Source organism: Camellia sinensis, chromosome 4 (genome assembly GCF_055761805.1).
Source record: "Camellia sinensis isolate YWXY chromosome 4, ASM5576180v1, whole genome shotgun sequence".
Classification (NCBI taxonomy): domain Eukaryota; kingdom Viridiplantae; phylum Streptophyta; class Magnoliopsida; order Ericales; family Theaceae; genus Camellia; species Camellia sinensis.
In genome coordinates this window covers 223,568,682-223,590,527 of record NC_138964.1, presented here as the reverse complement: position 1 = coordinate 223,590,527, position 21,846 = coordinate 223,568,682, and the positions used below count along the sequence as shown (strand labels likewise).

The following is a 21,846-nucleotide window of genomic DNA, read 5'->3' as shown; positions in this document are numbered from 1 at the left end:
TATGAGTTAAAAATACAAATTTCCCAATTTTTCAATAATATTCTTTTAAAAAATTATTTAAAATATTTCTACATTATAAATTATAAGTAGAAATTATACCGAACATTATAATATATATTTCTATAATAAAAAAAGAAAAAGTTATAAACAGTCTCATAAACTGCACTAGATAGCACATACTGTTAGCATGATGATTCATGGGGGCAGCCAATTGAGTATCCCTCTAGAGGAATCAACTCATTGGAGGGTTACAGAATGCATTTTATTATTTTACCACTACTAATTAATGATGAATATTTTCTTTATGGTTAACATTATTGCTCAGACTATAAGTAATGTAAATATAATATAAATGGAGTAAGAGTAACATTCTCATGATTACCAGAGAGTATATAATGCATTCTTTATATATTAGCGGTAACTTGTGCGATGTACGAAAAAATAAATTATATATATTTTGTGTGATATATAAATTATTCTAATCTTGAATTATATTTTAATAGCACCAAGCCATGATCTTAGGCCATCTTGGTTGATGTTAACAATAATTAATCTATAAAATTTCACAATAAAAATTTGATATACATAAAAAAAATTTAATTATAAAGATTGTTGGGATAATAGTATTACAATCACTTGATAACATAAATAATTTGTATCAGACTATAGTGTCATGCAAAACAAAAACAAAAACAAAAACAAAAATAAAAACAAAGCATTAAAAGAAATAAATTTTATAAGTTATCATAAATTTACATATTTTAAATCAATGATTTATTTTATTATTGTGGGACCAAATTATAAATAAATCTCAGCTTTTAATTATAATTTGTAAGTAATCATTCTCCATAACTTGAATAATACTTGCATAGTTTCTACAACATTTTAAAAAAAAAATCAAGATAAGAATTTCGTAAGATTATAAAAATTATATAAGAAAATAGTTTAATCCATTTTATTTATAAAAAAAATGATGACAAATTATTTGAATTGTATTTGAAGAAATATAACAAATGATAGCTTTAATCATTATATACCAAAAAAAAAAATTATATAGGTTACTTAACAACAAAATGGTCGAATATAACTAAAGTCATGGACATTGAATTAAATCATATGGGCTCTAAATTGATAATATAATCTAATAAATCGACTAATAATAAAAGAGAGATATCGACAGATATGTAGTATTTATCTACCATCTTTGTATTATATTCATTAATTTCATATATCATATGAAAGTTTTACTTGTCTCAATCTTTCAATAAAATAAGCACCAAGAAAACAAATTTTATAAGAAATTAGTTCTAAACTTTATTATTAAAAAAATAGAAATTTCAAAGAGAAAATTTAGAGATGGGATTGAAAAAATACTATAACAAATGACAATCTTATAAAAAAATAAAAAGAAAGAAAAAGAAAAAACACATAGCAATGATCTAATGTAAACTATTTTTAAAAATTAAAAGAAAGAATATCAAATTATTACCTTGGATAAATATAGTGACGGAAAATAATTTTGTGAGATTTTTGTATTGCCTTCTCCCATACAGCTTTCATTATTTAATTATTAATACTCTTCTTATTCATAGTCAACCATTGTTTTTTTATATATATCTTTATCACTTCGTAGATAATAACAAATAATAAAAATTATGAGGAGTAGGTTAAGTAGAGGAGATAAGAAGTTATAGATAAGAGTATTTTACAAGATAAAAAATTAAAAATAAAAAAAAGATAATATGTGATAAAAGGAGAAAAAAAATATAAGTAAACCAAAGTAAAGATTTAGATAGATATGTTTTTGATAGATATAGATTAACAAATCATATATTTATTTAAATTTTATTATTTTAATTTTTTTTTGGTAAATCAATTAGTTAATCTTTATCTTTATCTGTAGACCACGGAATTAATTTTTATAAATTATTTATCAATTCTTATATGTTTATTTATCTATAAGTCATGAAATTATTATTTTTCATATAATTTTTAAAATTCTTATCTTTATCTAAATGTCATGAAATAAATTTCCATAATTTATTTATGATTTTTTTATATGTTTATTTATAATGAAATTAATTAAAGTACAAAATGAAGGGCAAAAAACATGAGTAATTTTTTTTAAATCAATTTTTTAACCTTTATTTTTATCAGTAGGCCATGAAATTAATTTTTGTAAATTATTTATCAATTTTTATATGCTTATTTATGGGAAGAAATTTTAAATTATCTATAAGTTATGAAATTAATTATTTAATTTTTATCTTTATCTGTATACCATGAAATTAATTTTTATAAATTATTTATCAGTTTTTATATGTTTATCTATATGGAGGAATTTTGAAATTTAAATCTTTATCCATAAGTCATGAAATTAATTTTCATTTTAATTAATCAAACAAATAGAAAATGGAGAAAAATAGAAAACACGAAAGACAATCAAAGAGGGTTGCTACGTAGGAAAGAGAGAATTTTAAAATTATGAGAATTTAGGTATAAATATTTACAGATTTTTGACAAAACCACTACATTTGATTATATATATAGTATAGATAGATAGATTAAACTATGAACACTTTGCACAAACTAGCCAATTTAAATAATAATAAAAAATTTGTTGATAAATTAGCCATTTTTTAAAATTTGACAAAAAAGGAAAAAGGTATAGTTTTATTTTATTGACAAGGGAATGCCTTGGTAAATTTGTTTTTTTAAAAAATAAAAAAAAAAATTTGTTGGGAGAGAGCTAATAACTTATACAAGATATATATATATATGCTCATGGAGCCTACATGCATACAATCATATACAAGAAGTTATAGTCCATAATTTTTCGTTAGTTTTTGTTCAGATGAATGGACTTACATGGACTTCTAAAAAAAATTGTGAAAACTGAAAGAGAATTGCTATTCAAGTAGCTTAAAATTGATTCAGATGGTTTTCACTAATTGACTAGTGTTGTTGGTGCTAGGCTGATCAATTATAGTAAAATCATTTCAATTAGTTTCAAACCGACTTCGAATTTAAATTATTGAGCAAAAGTAATTGGAAAATGTCTCGTAACTCAAATTTTGTGGCTCAAATGGCCAAAACGACGTTTTGGCCATTTGAATGTTGTTCTGTACTCAAAACGACGTCGTTTTGGCCATTTGAGCCACTTTTGAGTCACAAAATTTAAGCTACGTAGCATTGTCGAAAGTAATTAGTGCAGTGAAAAAACACCATATCTCTGAGGCTTAGTCAAGTTCAACACGTAAGTTCAAGCCCCAAAACATTTTCACCTATTATTTACCCTAATATCTATTGTGGGGAAATATTTTAGAAATGATGCCACATGGTCAAGGTGCCTTCGAGATGTCGGCCGAGATGCCACGTAGGCAGGTCATGTTTGCCGAGGTGATTGCGGCGTTGCCGAGGTTCGTTGTGGCATTACCAAAATCTGAGATATTTGAATAGAGGATAAGAGTCCTAGATAAAAGAAGACACTTAGTTTGGATAAGAATAAGACTCTTGAGGAGTTTATCCTTATCTAGCTAAAGGTCTGAGATAAGCATTGTGCTTAAGTCCTATGAAGTCAGACTTTTAAGGAACTAGAGCATTACTGATTATAAAAGTGAGGTATTCTATGGATTTACGGTGTGTTTTTATTTGTGCATTGAGTATTTGTGTGATATCTTTGAGAGATTAAATTACTGACTTGATCATCGGAGTGTCCTCGAGCAAACCACTGCAATATTCTCATCTTCTTATTAGCAGGTGGTTGGCTCAATCTATTCTGCCGCGCGCTCTCCAACTAAGTTACATGTTTGATTATGAAATCAAAAATCATATATATTTCAAACTAGAAAAGGAGTACTTCCCAATTCACAAACACCATTAGGAACCAATAACTCTATAAGCTCCAAATAAAGTCCAGAAAGTAGTTCCTATAAGATGGGACCTCACCATATTATCCTCAAGTCACATCTCTCTCATCTCATGAGCTATCTTTTAATTCTAATTATATTATCTCTTGTTTACTTTTTCTAAATTTCATGTCTTGTGGATTTCCCTTAATTACTCTCGTTTCTTCTATTACTTTCTTCTTTTCTTTGCATCCTAACCCATCTAAATATTAAATATATATATATACACTTTAACAATATTAACGATTAGGTTGACGCATCATATGATAAGATAATATAATAAAACTAGATAATTATTATAACATTATTTATTTTTATTATATATTATACTAGGCAAAAGAGATAACAATTTTATTATTTTTTCTCTCTATATAATTTTGGTTTTAATGAAACCAACAAAATGAAATCATGGTATTATGAGCATCCTTTGTAATATTAGACAACTAAATAAGAATTGGTTTAGATTTATAAAATTGAGTGAAATTTTTCGGATGTGATAGATTCTATGTGAAATTATTGGACGCTCCAATTGAGTGGTCACAATCTGACCCATGTGCTTGATATGCAATCTATGTAGAATCAAATTTTTGGTTGTTTTTGCAGCTCTATTTTTAGTAAATTCTCAATTATTTAAAAAAAAAAAATTGGGTTAAATTGTTTAGTTATTTTTGACTAATTAAGTTCAAAAAATTTATTTGTTTTTGGCTAAAAAAGTTTCATTAAAAACAAGAGCTAAGGACATACTCAATTTTCACACAACAAAAAAGTATATTTTTAAACATTTATCAAATGCATTATTTTTTTAACAACCACTTTATCTTAAAAAAGCCAAAGAAAAGTTATCGCTAAACCAAGCCTTAATTTGTGTAGTCAATTAGTAAAAAATTATTTATAAATCAATTAATAATCAATTACGCAAGAAAGTTTAACAACACATACTTACAAGCTGATCAATACCAACAATTACTGTTGGAACAATTCGTCTTGAATTTTTCAGTTGGTAATTTTCGGGTCTTCAAAACTTGGCGATGATCTTATATATGCAGAATAGAAATTTGGTGCTTCAAGTCACGTTATTTAGTCGCTTTCTTAAAAATAATATTTGCACCTACCAAAAGATGTGCAGAAGGTTACAGTAAATTCGCCTCCAGAATACAATGAAGCCTCTACAATGATGACAGTAGATCATAATACTCTTAATATAATCAAGAAAACTAAGACATTGATAATCAAGTCTGCAAAATTTGATTACCAATAAGAAAAGCAGAAACTTTTTTAAGAAACTCTTGATCGAAAACTTTAAATCAAGAGAGAGAGAGAGAGAGAGAAAATTGCAGGAATGCTTTCTAATTTTTTTGAATGGATTGAAATGGTTGATTTCGCAGCCTATTTATAGGCCTTGATGCATCTGATCAAATAGTCATATCCCTTGATTGCATCAATTCAGATCTGACCATTGGATCGACAATCTCTAGTGCAGATCATTCTTACACCGAATAGATGTCTTGATTAATCATACCTGATCACGATCGGGTGCCATCTCATCCGTACGATCGCGCGCATCTCTGATTAACGACTATGATCAAACCGCTCCAGATCGAACACATAACCGTTCGATTGGTTGGTTGACTCATCGCCAACAAAGTGCGGCATCAAACGCCACACATATCTCATCCGTACGATTGTACGCATCTTTGATTAATGGCTATGATCAAACCGCTCCAGATCGAACACATAACCGTTCGATCGGTTGGTTGACTCATCGCCAACAAAGTGTGCCATCAAACGTCACACAACCCACTGTCCACATCACGCGCGCGTGTGCGTATGGTGTAAAGCATCATCCTTGCAGTGTGAGTGCATACATACCAACATCCATCCCACAATTCCATATTCAAAGGAATATTCTATGTAACACTTTATTAAGTGTTCCATGTTTTCCTCTTTTTCTGATGTAGGACAAAGTCCCCAAACTCATTTCAAACTTTCTAAAGAAAAATAAGGAAGGTTTTAAAAACACCCAAAAACTAAACAATAAATTTTGAAAATCCATTTTAAAAATTCCCGAACAAATACAATATTAATACAAGAAAAAGTCTCATAATATAGAAGAAATTGAGTGGAATAGAATGATCAGTCCTCATTTTGGTTCACCAAAATAATGACAAAAATTATATTACAAATAGGATCATCATTCACCAAAATGAGTAGCAATTCTATAAATGAGCTAAGAAATGGACATTTGTTTCTATTCTATTTTATTTTAGTGAATCAAATACTACCTAATCAATTATGTCTTTGACAATGATTGACCTCTGAACAACACAAGTGAACTAGCCCAATTGATTAAATTATTTGAAATTTTGAATTTTTTTTTTTTTTTTTCATCCATATCTTAAATCAACATGAAACAATTCGAGTAGTCAAACATCAGACTTCTTGTATAAAGAAACAAAATTAACATCAAAGATTTACAAGACACTAAAGAATACTTGCAAAGGAATGGGGAATCCAAATCAGTAATGATAGAAGCCCCACCAAACACAACCCCATAACTCTCAAAATGATCTGGACCATTCATGTTACTGTCAAATAAAAATAAAATAAAATAAAATAAAAAAATCAAGCACATCAATGGTCAATGCATCAATGCGGGTCGTGGAGGCCCTCTTTTGTGAAGCTCCCAAACATTTTTATGGGACCTACTTATCACTGATGGCAAATCAACTCACAGCAGATGAACTAACAAAATCAACATAAATTTGCTTTCACTAACCAAAAAAGAGTAACGGAGAACATTATTGTGTTTAATGATGTCTTATGATAAAAGCATTCAAAGAACTACCCCTAGCAAACCCTCTCACACAAGCTTTTACAAAAGCAACATTTGCACATTGTTATTTTTATACTCTAATGATTGGGAGAATCTAGCTTTCAACTTTAGCCATAATAATGTTTAGCTGGCATTTATCATAGTCCAGGACAACGTATCTTGTGTAAAATTTAAGGCTGTTGTTACACTGAATTTGGAAAGAAAACTACGTGGTCCCAATCGAGAGAGAGAGTGAGAGAGGGAGTCATCTGAAAGATTGAAATGCATACTTGGGATATCAATCAAATGGATATACATAATACAACAACAGAGATATTTACATGTCCCTACAAATCATTTATGAGTTCAAAAGAAGAAAGAATTACAGTGCCATACATGGATTACAGTGCCATACATGGCGTACCTGCTCACAGAAGGCCTAAAGTACATACAGATGGGTGGATTAATCCTGAAAATGGAAAGGATTGCTGATGGTATAGTCCAAATCCCATCACCGCATATCAAACCCGAAGCGACTGCCCCTGCATAATCTTCTGCACCTTTCCTGTTCAATTGCACCCAGACATACAATATCACTGTCCCAACAAACATATCAATTGCAAAATAAGCTCCAATATAAAATGGTACCGCCATTGCCATTGGAATGGGAATAAATTGTGAAACCTTTGTCGGACTCACATCTCTCAGAAGGTTTATAACGAGAGCAGCCACAAAGAATCCACAACATAAGGCTAAGCAATGCTTGGGAAGCTCAGAGAAGCCCTCAATTCCCAGAATGGCCATTTCCCTAAATATAACAGCATATGGTGCCTTGTACGGACCATCAGGTGACCCAACATCGAAAGCAGTCCAAAACAACCAAAATGTGAGCGGGGCGAGGACACAACCCATGGCTGTTCCAATTAACTGGCTCACAAACATAGACTAGGCTGACGATAGAGTGAGATAGCCTGTCTTGAAATCTTGCATGAGATCTGCTGCAGTGGAGACAATGGACATCATAACCCCACAAGCTGCCAAACAGGCTATGACTCCACCATCACGTCCGACCAACGAAGAAATCACAAAAAGACCAATCTTTCCATAAGTGGAAGCCAAACTCCAGTCTGTGAGCCCAGTTCCGTAGGAGTTGCAGAAGGCAAGGGCAGGCACAAGAACGTATGAGCAAAGGACCAAATACCATTTCAAGGGTGGGAAGATGCTTGGTATTGTAGCAGTAGATATTGCAGCCAAGACCAAGTATCCAGAAACCGCAAGCCAGGATGGTATCCTGTCTTTCAGAAATATCTCGTCTCGTTTTCTCTGCTCCATTATTATTTTAGAACTCTCAGTATCTGAGGAAGCATGTTTTGAAACAATTAATTCCTCAATATTCGGATATATAGGCAAAGTAAGAAAGACATTTTTGCACACTTAAGCGGTTAACAGGTGATAAAAAAATTCACAGAGCAACATGAAAAGTAAAATACAATGCTATCAGTAGTTTTTTGTATTACTCACCTGAGACTTCATTAACAACAGGAAGATTCTTCTGTTTGGGGGTGTTGCACAATTCCTTGATGGTTATTGTAATTATCTTAATCAAATTGTAAAGGCCATCGCCAAGGATAAGGGAGATGGCTGTGAAAACCTGCCAGAGTGATGGTGGATTGGGAGAAACCATGTTAGAGCATTAGAATGGAAAAGGAGAAAAGAGCAAAAGAAAATTATGCATCTCCCATCTTTGAGGAAATTTAGAAAACCGAAAAGGACCTATTATAAGTCCTCTCCCTTGGAAAGACCACCAAGAAGATTCTACTTCAGAGAAGATACTTCTAAAGGCAGACTTCAAGATACTAGCAATCACGGGATTTGTTTGACACCACAAAAAATGGAAGTAATAATAGCAAATGGGAAAATGAAGTTCAAGTTCATTGGCATACATTTCCTATGATTTCTGAGAAATTCAGTTATATTGTCAGTGACCCATTGATCTTAGCAACACACCACCACTAGAACTGGAAACGTCTACATGTTTCAAGTCATTGAACTCAAACTTAGGGTAGCAAGGGTCCAGGGGCAACATCATTGAACCGTCCATATTATTCTTGAGGTGTAAAGAAGTAAATTGTCCAAGCCTTCAGGATTGTGATCTTCAGATAAATGCAGTGACACAGTGTATGTTATAAGGAGAGGGAAAAAAAAAAGAGTAAACATACCTTGCACCCATAAAGACCCTTGAAATCATTGCTACCAAGATCCGCAGGATACCAATGCCCTGCGAGTTGGGATATGTAGGGCCAGAGAAAGCCCCATGATATGATTGCACCAAGAAGAACTGAACAGTTGACTGTGAGGGCAGATAAGACCACATCCGACATAAGTTGGACCAAAGTCAGAATAAAACCTGCAATTATGGGATTATGAAGCAGCAGCATGTAAATGGGATTATGTGTGCATGCTACACAGACATACATACGCACGTGGCATATTATAAAGCTTTGCAACACACATCACTCAAATTTTATTTTTTTGTTCTTCATAAGCTCAGCAGAAAATACATAAATCTTAACAGGGCCGTCTGTTTCCACTTATTTGCAGCTTATTTAGCTTAAAATTTGAAATCACATGCTCAAACAATTGTACATAAAAACGAGGGTGTTTGGTTCTACTTTTTAGATTTTCATCTTATTTGCCTTTTTTAGCCTAACAACTCAAAATAAACTCCAAAGGCTAACTTTTTTAAAGTTGGGTTTCAGATGCATTTTTTAAGCTAGCTATCTTAAGCTGAAGTACAATTTTTTTTATCAAACAGGCCAAACACCTGCTATAGTCATCACAAGATTCTCTAGGCAAGAACGGTGATCACAAGATTCTCATACCTAATTTTTTAATCCGTTTTTGCTAAGTCTGCTTATTCTTTAATTAGATATTTGATGAGTTGGATACACCACTGCATCCACCCCCTCAAAAGATCTCCTATTTCACTCCCTCCATATACCGCACTCAATAGAGCTGAGCCTTCTTCTCCGTTGGCATCAATTAAAGAAAAACAAATGAAAGCAAAAGAACCTTACGTGTTCTTGAATAGAGTCAATCCAAGGGTAGGAAAATTATCAAATCCACAAGAATCTCCAATACCACTGAAGAACCATTTAAAGCAGCTCCAGCATAAACTTAAGCTCAAGTACTTCCCAAGACATCTGACTTGTTTCCTGTTTAAAAAAATAAATAAATAAATTCATAGAAATTAGATTTAATTGGAAAGTAAGCAACAGTCCCATGACAAAATGGTTTGAAAAGAAAAGGGAAATATATGGAAAATGCTCAAATAATTCTTGAGTTAAGTCAATTAACAATGAATTTAAAAAAGATGCTACAATGATCATCAATTTCATGACATCCCCAACAAAATACTCACAATTCAAGGTAATTTTTTGTTGTTGTTGTTGTTGTTGTAATTGTAGCACTAAATGGGATAAAACAAAAGGACCAAACTAATATCTGAAAATTATTGCAGACACCTAATTTTCAAGCTGTACATGAGCATAGTAATAAATTTTTTCAAAAAAACACAATCTTAATCTTTATACATTCTTCTTGATTTATTTTCTCTTTCTTCCTCAAAAAAATTACATTGCATTCCCAAACATCGTGCAGCTCAACAAATTACAGAAAGATGCACAAAACCATGAAACACCTCATATATCATCCATTGCTTACCCTGCAAGCTTGGAAGCTGTTTATCAAACATTGCTGTGGCTGTTCCACTGGGGTATGTAAGCTTATAATCCATGACCATAACCTGAAAACAAAACAACAGATAAGTGTGAACAATAATGACAACCATTTTGTAAATAACAGGATAAGTAGAAATATACCAAAAGATCGGAAATATACCAAATAATTATTCGAAGTAATTACATCAAAATATAAGTGGAAAACCCAGCAAGTTAATCAGTTTCCATTAAAAATAAAGTACATATAAAATATTTAAGTCCAAAACTGAGTCTAGGGCTTTAAATAATGGCTGTTACATAATGAATCAGCAGCCACTGTGCAATGGGTTTTTGGAGGCTCGATACAAATACAACACAGATACAAATACAAATTACAGGGCATTATGTGACAACCCTCACCACTGTTTACTGATAATACCACTAATTACTGCTAAACTGTGACTGAACATGATTAAGTAACTGATTTGACTGACATTCTGAACTGATTGATTGAGTGTATTAGTTTAAACACATTTCTATCTGTTTGACTGTTAATTGATCTGTTCATGTTTTAAGTTTGAACTATAAATTGAAGGCCTTATCGGCGGCCGAATCTGAAATTGATTGATATTTTGTGTTAATTAGAATTTATGTGATTTTATGGTAGATTTAATTTGAAATTGATTTGCAATGATTAAATTAGATTAAATAATGTTGAATTACATTAGTTACATTAATTACCAAAATGCCATCTAGTGGGCCACTTTTATTAACATCTTGAGGCTTGAACTACACACTTAGACACAACATTTCTTCAGCCCTTTTCTTGAGCCTAAACCGTGTGAGAGGAAGAGTGAGAGAAATTGGTTTCAACTAGGAATTCTTGCTTGAATTGGAAGAATTGAAAGTGAATTGGCAAATTGAGCTTGTATACCTTGAATTCAAGACATAAGGTAGGATATTCATCTTCTTGATTGTGAATTATAGTTGTACCTTGCATGGTTAATGAGTCTTTGGTGATCTAAGTCTAGAATTGGTTCTAATATGTTGAATTAAGGCTTAATTCATGCATGCATGTACATGTTCTAGCATTTTGAGATTGTTTGCATGGAAATTGCTACATGCATGTCCATATCTTGACTATAGTTCATGAATTCATCATGTTTTTGGAAGTTTTGACTCATTTGATTATGTATTGGAAGCTTTGATTTCAATTGAACACTTGCATGTTGCATGTACATCATGTTCTTGAAGTTTATTTGAAATTGTGTTTAATTGAACAACTTTTGGACTTTGATTTTGCAAATTGATCTTTGAAACATGTCATATTATGAGTTTTAAAGTGTTTTCCAGAAAATTAGCCCAAAGGATCGAATTTGATGCTTTAAATGTTGAGTTTCATGCTTGGAGACAAATCTGAAAATTCCAGATTTTGGATCCACGCTCAAGCGGGGAACTCCACGCTCAAGCGTACACTCTGAGTTCATGCAGTCCGCTCGAGCGAAGAAAGTAACGCTCGAGCGTGAAATGCGTGTATCTAGTACTTTGCATGTGTTTACAGTCCGCTCGAGCGAGGGAATGCACGCTCGAGCGAGGACTTGTGTCTCACACTCGAGCGGGGGTCGAGCGCCCGTTGAGCGTGAATTTCTTGCATCCAGTACTTTTGCAGTCCGCTCAAGCGAGGAAAGTCACGCTCGAGCGTAGCTCTTTTGTCTGCATGTCCGCTCGAGCGGAGAAAGCCATGCTCGAGCAGGACCCCTATTTCAGCAAAAATTTGAAAAGTGTTTTAAAGTGCATCTTTGCATCCTCATTCCATCCTAGGCATTTCTAGGCCTAGTTTAAGGCATCTTAATGAGGATAATGCTATAGAACCACACCGAGTCAAGATAGGGACTAAGTTATTGTTTCCCAAACGTGCAACTTAGTGTGTGTTCATTCTGTAACTGTGTAGGGTTGGCATCCGAGGACGCTCACTAGCCTATCTGTAACCTAGAACTCTGTGAGTAAGAATGTTGTAAAGATATATTCAATCATGAATATATTCTGAATGACCAACTGTACTGCTTTCTGAAATGATATTTCTTACTGAATCAATGTTTGTCCTATTTGCGAACTGTATTCGTGGCATCCATAGCAATTTACTGTTATTGCTACTGTTATAGAGATCTCTGTCAGTTCCTATGTTGGAACCACTACTGTTTACTGATACGATGGCCATCAATTGACTATTCGGTCTGTTAAGACCTACTGTACTGTTTTGCTATAGGATGTACCACAAATGACTGCTATGACTGAATGACTGATATACTGTTATAACTGACTGTTTTAAATACTGAAAGGACATTCATTCTTAACCTCTTTACGCATATGTTATTCACTGGGCTTTAGCTCATTGTTTATATATATATATAGGTGTCCAGGCACCGGATCGAAGCTAGGAGCGTTGGGTTTAACTCCCTTTTTATCAAGCTAACCACTGTGCCTCACTGAGAGGTTCCAAGTCCTTCAAGCTAGGGCTTTTGGAGTGTTTTAGATTCATCATTTCTGTCTCTGTTTTTGTATAGACTGATTGTACATGTACTGTTCTAATAGGAATTAGGTCCCTGTCCTGGATGATTGTATATGTATGTATATACTGTTTTGGTTCTGAATGTGAATATGTATGAAAAGTCTTTTTTTTGCATACAGACTGTCACAGCTCATTGGACATCTTTTATTACTGTTTTGGCTTCCGTCAGTCCCTGTACTATGTATTACTATTATTACTGATAAGCAGGCTTTCGGTAATCACGGATTACTGGCCGGTTATGATGCTAAACCCATAGGGGCGGGTTTGGGTCGTGACACATTAAAACGGCTTTAAGGAAAAAAATGCAGACGTATTGTCTTTTACGGACTGTTACAGCTAATACGGTGATTATAGCCTCTGTTAACATAAAAAACAGCCAACATAGATCACTAGTATACCATTTTTTCTTCCTTTCTCATTTTGTAATAACAATTGAAGAATGTCAATACATACCTTCCGAAGTGGAACAAGACTAAAAAGTCCAAGAAAACTGACAACAAATAGAAAACCAATCATCCACCCCAAGCCAGGGTTCTTTACATCCTCAGCCCGATTGCCAGGGTAATCCTCACGAATCAGTTTGTAAGTTCTATCATCCATTGCAATCAAATATGAACCAAATCCACCTGTCAAAAAATAAAATTTATGATTACACCAAACTCAAGAAAAATAATGAGCAAAAAAGATGGCTAAAGTACTAAAAAAAAAAATCCTGCAAATAATGCTCATAAAACCTACAAGTAAAGGATAATGATAGAAACCCAACACATGACTCTTAGAGGGAGATAACTCAGTAAATGCTGTGTTTCAAATCCTCACATACAGATTTTTGTGAATACCAAGTAGTGTCAATTAACTAATCAGAAATGATTCGTTTATCCTGAATTGATTATCATTACCAAACTATTAAGATACAATTTGATATTATTGTGGTATATGAAACCAAAAGAACCAGACAAAAATTGGAACAAGAAAACGAAACGGGTGAGTTAGAAGAACAAACATATAATAGAAACCCAAAACAAGAGCAAGAGCAAGAGCAAGAGCAAAGACATTACCACTGAAGGCAAGGCCACAGCAAGCAACCACACAGGTCTGTATGACAGTGTTCTCTTGTCTTGTGAATGGTTGAATCGAAACCCCAAATTTGGACAAAAGCCCAGTCCATGACTTGACAAAGAAGAACCCTAGCAAGCCTGCGGCGACATTGAGGGAAGGGATGATTCCGACCGTCAGATTGAGCTTGTGGGTTATGATACAGAAGAGTGTACCCAACACAGCACTCACCACCAAACCTCTCATAGTAATCTGATCTTTCCATTCTGGGATTCTTTCTAACTCAGCTTCCCTGCTGCTGCTGAGCTCCTCACATTCAAGAAGCAAATGCTCTGATATCTCCACACTTGCATTATCTTCTTCAATACCCATTTTTTCTTTTTCAGTTTAGAAAGAAAGAAAGATTGGCGTTTCTTTCTTGTTTTTGTTTTGGAATCAAAGATTGTTGGGTTGCCTTGGTTTTTGGGTGACCAACTGTTTGGTTTTATGCGTGATTGAGAACAAGACGTTGAAAGGCGGTTAATAGGGAAGTGTGCGTGTGAGTAGTAGGTACATTGGACAAGTGGGATTGAACGACCACGTTTTGATGGAATTAGGCTTGTTTTAAAAAGGAGGTTAAAAATTAATTTTTAAAATTTTTTTAGTTTGTTTTTGAAAAATGTATAAAAAATATATATATACATAGAGGCAATGTCATTTAAAAAAAAAATCAAAAAATTAACTTTTAACTCAAATGTCAAAATAGGCATGTTTGCACTATAAATAAAATTTATGTCGATTATAAATATGTTAAAAATTTTTATTACTTATTATTATTATTATTATTGTTGTTATTATTATTATGATTACACAAGAAAATTTTAAAAATTAAAAGAAGTTAAGGACTAATTTGGCATATTCTAAATAAAATAAAAAGTTAATAAGTTTTTGCTTTTACATTGCTTGGACGGGAAAATTCTATCTGACTCTTCAGAGGGCAAAAAGGCATTTTTGCCCTTGCTTTTGGATGGTGCCCCTGAGACAATATATGGCATACACCATCTCTCAACCCAAAGTTCCCCTTTCCTTCTGCGAACTGCACTCGTCATTGAACGCGCCGACAGTCCTTCAGTCGCACAAATAAGACAGTTCGTCACGCTCATAGTGAAATTTTCTTCACGAATTTTATATTTTTTATGTCTATTTATATTAGGTATGTGTAAAATTTGTTAAAAAAAATGCGAAAAAAAATTAGAATTTTTTTTAATTTTAACTTGCAATTTATTTTTATTTTTTTTATAGGTTTATTGGTTTCTGGTTTTTTTTTTTTAAATATTCTTATCAATAATTGCACGAATTTGCTGCCACAATTGTGTTGTCGTTCAATTTAACTGTGACACCCTAAATATTTAATTAATTCCATAACCAATAATTATTATTATTATTATAGTGGTAGTAATAGTAAAATTAAATAATTAATGTTGTAGGTGATAAAGTGTATAATTAGGGATTATATGTTATCGGGAAAAAAAAACACACACACACACATGAAGAAGGTATAGCTTTGGTGAATCACTTGCTTAGACCACATAGCTTTGATAAATCATCAATTTAGAGGGTCACGTAGGAGAAAGGCGAGTTGACACTTGTTGGACAAATGGTCAAACCTAGCGAGCCACATATTGATGGTTGATGCACGTTCACTACCTATAAATAGGTAAGTGACTAACTGAGCTTCAACAAAACAAAACAAAGGAAAAGTATGTAAATCAATAACTAAAAGGTAAGCCGGGAGTTGGTTGGAGGAAGGTAAATGGTAAGGGCTATTATTAAGGTAAGTTATATTATACCTTGATCTACCATACACTACAAGAAAATGGGCTTTATAACACGGAAGCATTTGCAACGGCATCACTTACCGTCGCAAAAAAGTGATTTTTTGTGACAGCACCACTTGTCGTCGCCATTAAATGAGTTTTTAGTGACGGCACCCTTTTCTGTCACAAAAAAGCAACTTTTTGCAACGGTAACAAATGTCGTCGCAAATAATGCGCATTTTTTGCCACAGTAACCTATGCTGTCACAAATAAAGCTGTTTTTTGAGACGGCATGAACTGCAGTCGCAAATAAGAGAGTTTTTTGCAATGGTAATAAGTATCGTTGCAAAAAAAAGAAAAAAAAGAAAAAGTAAGACTGTTTTGATGAAACGGCATTAGGAGTATTAGCGATCGCAAAATGCCGTCACAAAAAACTGAAATTTTTATAGTGTTTCACATATTTTTTCATTTTCCTATCTCCCTGTCTCTCTTTATTTATCTCTCTCTCTCTTTCTTTCACTCATCTTTCTTCTCTTTCTCTTTCTCTTTCTCTCTCTCACTCATCACTCTTTGTCTGCCTGTCTGTGTCTCTCTCTCTCTCTCTTTTCCTCTTTCTTTCCCATAGTGTGCCCGCGTTGCTCACTCTCTCCTTCTCATCTTCTCAATTTATCGATCTCTCTCGATTTATCGATCTCTTTTCTCTCTCTCTCTCTCTCTCTCTCTCTCTCTCTCTCTTCTTTCAATCGCTCATCTCTCATTTCTCTTAATCACTTATTGAAAGAGAAAAAAGTAAAAAAATGAAATAGGCCTTTCTCTCTCTCTGTCTCTCGCTCATCTCTCTCTCTCACTCTTCTCTCTGGCTTTCTCATCTCTCTCCACTCTCTATCTCTCTTGCTCATCTTTTTTTTTTTCTCTCTCTCTCTCTCTTTCTATGTCTCTCTCTATATCTCTTGTTAATCTCTTTTTGCTGTCTTTCTCTCTCTCTCTCCATCTCTCTCTCTGTCTATCTCTCGCTCAGCTTGTTTCTCTCTCTCTCTTTCTCTGTGTCTCTATCTCTCTCACTCATCACTCATCTCTCTGGCTCTCTCATCTCTCTTCGCTCTCCATCTCTCTTGCTCATCTTTCTTCTATATATATATATATATATATCTTTTGTTCATATCTTTTTGCTATCTTTCTCTCTCTCTCTCTCTCTCTTTGTCTATCTCTCGCTCATCTTGTTTCTCTCTTTTTTTTCTTTCTCTCCCTCTCTCTCACTTATCTCCCTTCTTTCTCAATCGTTCATTTTTCTCAATCACACTCATCTCTTTCTCTAAGCCCATTGTTGTTGAAAGAGGAAAAAGTCAAAAAATGAAATGGGTCTCTCTCTCTCTCTCTTTGTCTCTTTCTCTCTGTGTCTCTCGCTCATCTCTCTTCTCTATCTCTCTCATTTATCCATCTTCTCTATCTCTCTCATCTCTCTCTATCTGTCTTGCTCATCTCTCTTCTCTCTGTTTCTTATGTCTCTCTTTATATCTCTCTTGTTCATCTTTTTTTTTTCTCTCTCTCTCTTTCTCTCGCTGATCATTTCTTGTTTCTCTCTCATTTTCTATTTCTCTATCTTCTTAGCTTTCATTGCGTAGCAAAATGGACACGGAGGTTTTTGACAAAAAAATGAGTTTTTTTTTTGCTACGGCAACCTTCCCCTGTCGCAAATACACGTTATCGGTGACGACAATACCACCGTCGCAAATAAAAAAATTACTAAACGAGCCATGAATTCATTGTTTAATTTTCATTTGTGACAGTTATACTTGACGTCGCAACAAAAAAGAAAGAAAAAACTCAAAATCTATTCCCGTTCATTTTTCCCCCTCAACCAAAAATTCCCAAATCTCAAATCCCTAATCTTTTGAACCAAAAATCCCTATCTCTCTCTCTCTCTCTCTCTCTCTCATGACTGTGAACAGGGTAGACAACGGCATCGAGTGACGGCAGCGATAACGTAAGAAGGCATCGAGCAACGGCAGACGACAGCGTCGAGTGACAACGAGCATCGTGAGACTTATATGTATTACTTATAGGTACATTTAGTTTTATTTTCTTCTTTTGGAGAAGAAAAGGATGTGTGCATTCTGATTTCGTTTTGATCCAAGATATATGAAGTATGTGCTTTGAGTACAAATAAATTATGTATTTGAGCAACATTTACAACCAAATTATGGCTTTCATGCAAGTTACTGATTTCTGAGGTAGACTTGAGATATATCTATGATCCTTATTTTCGTTGTTGTGGCAATTGATGTGCTTTAAGACAATGAAAATAGTACTGTGGCTCTGTAACGCCCTCAAAATAAACCCATAAATCATTCAACAATAGCATGCTTAGACACCAGAAAATAAAGCATAAATATATTCCATCAGAGTAATCATTACAAAATGTATTACATGTTGACAACGAAAGTAAATGCCCTATGGGCTTACAACTTTCCAAGTCAACACTTGGTTACAAAAAAAAGAGTACTAACTCTATGCAAAGAAAGCCCTTGGCTTGATATACATGTAATACATCAAAAGAAAACAAAACAACAGAAACAGTCTGTCTGTCTCTAGCCTCCCAAGCTATGCCCTTGGAGGTGGCATGCTACCTATACTTGAAAATGATGTCCCATAAAGGGTGAGCCACAGCCCAGTAGAAATATACTAAACCAACTATAAACAATGAATAAAATAATAGCATTCAATAGATGGTCCACACTTGTATTCCAACGTATGTCGTATTACAGTTTCACGACAATCATGCCCATGGCACACTTCAATTTCCATTTCTTATTCAACTTTGAGTTTGAAAACAAGGCTTAGAACCTAGCCAAATAACTTAATGAGGTTTAGACTCATCTTTAAAACACTTTCGAAATTCATGATGGATACACATTTTGGTGCTGTATCAATAACACATAGAAACACTTCTATACTTCACAATTGATAACGATATACATTTTAGTGCTATATCAAATCAATTCAAACACTTCCATAATCCACACTTGATACACATTGTAGTGCTGTATCAATGTCACACGAAATCCGGTTTAGAGATCCATCCCCTATCTTCCCCTAAACCGTGGAGTACATCCCCTATCTCCTCCCACACACAATGTATATAAACATAGATCATATACACAATCAATCAATACATAAAGTTAATGTATTATTCCAACCGCTATACTTGATAGCATACTCAATCGATTAGTTTTAGTTTGCCTAATCATCATGCATTGTCTACAACAATCAAGACTATCCTCCACCGATAGCCCAAAGCAGTTATTTCTAAACAGAAAATAAATGCACCAAATGGATAAAATATCAACATTTCAACTAGGTGAGTGATAAATGATCAAACTACACCCTTTAATCCCATATGTTCCCAATTTCAACATTTTCAATTCAACTTCTCATTTCTCAAAATTAATTTCACAAATTAATTCATCAATGTAATTAGGGCATTTCCCATAATTAACAAAACAACCCTAAGGTTCCATTTCTATCAATAACCCAACATTTATCTCATTTCTCCATGCTAAACATGCATATAGGCTTATATAAATAAAACCCCATCTTTTGTAAAATTACACAAAGACCCAAACTTTCTCAAAATTACCCAACAATCCCCAACATATCAAAATGTTAAAATTTAAAGACAAAGCTCATAAGAAGGAGTAAAATATCCCTACCTCAAAGTTAGAGCTCAAATGGGGAAGAAGACCAAAACCAAAATGTTCCAAACTCTAAACTTTTCGGATCAAAACGAAGCCCTCGACGATCAACACGCTTTTTACAAAGGCTGAAGGATAGGAGAACACTCTAACTAGATCAAACCCTAGAGAGAAGGGAAATCCTAGAGAGAGAGGCTCTGAAAAGCGTTTTTAGAAAGTAAGAGAGAGAGAGCGTGAATGTAAAAAGTGATTCAAAAATGCCCAGCTGCCCACTGATATACGACACTTTCGCTCGAGCGGAGAATAGAACGCTCGAGCGTTAAGCACAAAAATCTGGACACGCTCGAGCACAAGAAGGCCCACTCGAGCTCCAAGACACAAGAATAAAATACATCCGCTCGAGCGCGAAACTAGTCCGCTCGAGCGTAGATTTTCCCCTCCCGTAACTTTCACAGACAAAGCATTACTCGCTCGAGCGTAGGAAACCCGCTCAAGCGTGAAAAACACACCTGTAGAAGTTTTGCAGGGACACGAGATACTGGGAGTGTGTAAATCCCGCTTGAGCGTAAGAAGGCCTGCTCGAGCGGACAACCAAAAACCAAACTCCGCTCGAGCGCAGAATGATCCGCTCGAGCGTAACACCAAAAACCTCGGCAACTACACTTAAGACCAAAACTCAACCTACCTGTTCAGAACACGCCCAACACATCCTATAACTCAAATACAAAGTACGAAAGAATGTAAACAAGATATAAACAACTGCTAACATCTACGGAACCAAGTCCGGATCACTGTACAACAAGGGGTAAAACCCGGAATCATTATAGGCTCTGTGGTTTGAACTTTATGAGAAAAGGATTCTAACTGTTACATTTTCCTATGATCTGTCTTAACTTTCAATGTGCATTCTATTTGTTTGTCACACTCCAGACAGACTTAGTGCAGTGGGCCACTTTTTTGCCTATAAACTTTTCTATTGGAATGTAACGTAGGTCACCTAAATCCGTCGAACAGTTGCCCAAGAATTTAAGCTGAATAAGGTCATTACCTTGTTTACTTCATATTAATCCGGAGTGCTGGAAGGGGTGTGTAGACACCCCATTTTTGACCGTCCTCAGGACTTGGACGTCATCGTTTGAACACTCGATGATCATCCATGTTCATGTTCGTTTTGAGTTCCCGAAGGTCTTGCCTACGCGTCTTGCCTTAGGATCTCTCAACTTGTCTATTTTGTGCTTGGTTGTGGACCAAGGACTTGTGATTTTGCTTCTGATGGAAGATGGTGGCTTGTTGGCCATCTCTACAACCCATCGGCCAAGCCTTGTGCTTATCGGCCTTGTTTTCTTGCCATCGGCCATAAGTGATGGCCGATCGGCACTCTTTTTGGTCAATCGGCCATATTTCTTGGCCGAGACCTTTTCATTTGCTTTTGTAGATATTTTTGTGTTAGCTGTGAAAGCTGGTGAGCATAATTCTCATCCTCCATACACGTATGGAGGGATTGAATCAAGACTCAAGCTTGAGAATTGATTTTCTATAAGAAGGGAGGTCCCCCTCCCTTTCCAAAGGTTCTGAAAAGTTGATATACAAAACATATATCACTCTCTCTCTATATTTTACCTCTCTCTCTTCATTTGCTCTTGTTTGAGCTCAAAAGTGTAAAATCTTCTTACTATTGCACACAAACACCTACTAGAACACCATCCTTTTGTTACTAAGGTACTTAGGAGTTGGTGTTAGTCTTTTTGGGTTGATTTGAACTGAGAAAAGCTGCTGGAGTTGTGTTCTTGAAGGTGTTCTTCAAGGGTGAGAAACTAGCCTTTTAATCCCTTGTTTTGGCTTAAGCTTTTAGACCTATTTGCATGCTGATTTAAGCTTAACTTTCTACTATAAAAAGTTCTGATTTTTCATGCTTGTGATGTTTGTTTAAGGTCACTTTTGTGTTGGGGGTAGTCTACCCCCTCTTAGGCCTTGTTTGGCCTTGTTTTGAACCATCCTTTTAAGCTATTGAGACCACCTTGTTTGGGCCTTCTCACCACTGAAATCTAGAGGATTTTCAGTGGTAGAAAGGTGGTTTTGAGGTCCCAAGTAGGAGAGGGTTATCCCCTCTCCTTGTGTTTTGTATGCTAGGATAAATGGCTTGTAATAGTAGCATATTTGTTTAGCATGTTTTGGTTCCATTTCAGTAACTTTTTGGTGTTATTTTAGCATGCTTCAACTCTGTTTTAAGTTGGTTTGATAGCATCTTGCATGCTTCACATACTTGTAGAGCAATCTTGCATGCTAGCATAACA

The 21,846-nt window shown here is 34.4% G+C and overlaps 1 pseudogene across 1 annotated transcript; it reads right to left on the bottom strand.

The window, feature by feature from the left end:
• Nucleotides 1-6,990: 6,990 nt before the first annotated feature.
• On the bottom strand, nt 6,991-14,563 carry LOC114289384 (putative metal-nicotianamine transporter YSL6; annotated as a pseudogene). Its single transcript, XR_014328496.1, has 7 exons — nt 14,067-14,563; nt 13,462-13,634; nt 10,430-10,525; nt 9,798-9,937; nt 8,940-9,127; nt 8,242-8,371; nt 6,991-8,075 (listed from the first exon to the last, which is right to left on the bottom strand). The product of XR_014328496.1 is annotated as a putative metal-nicotianamine transporter YSL6 (transcript).
• Nucleotides 14,564-21,846: the final 7,283 nt, after the last annotated feature.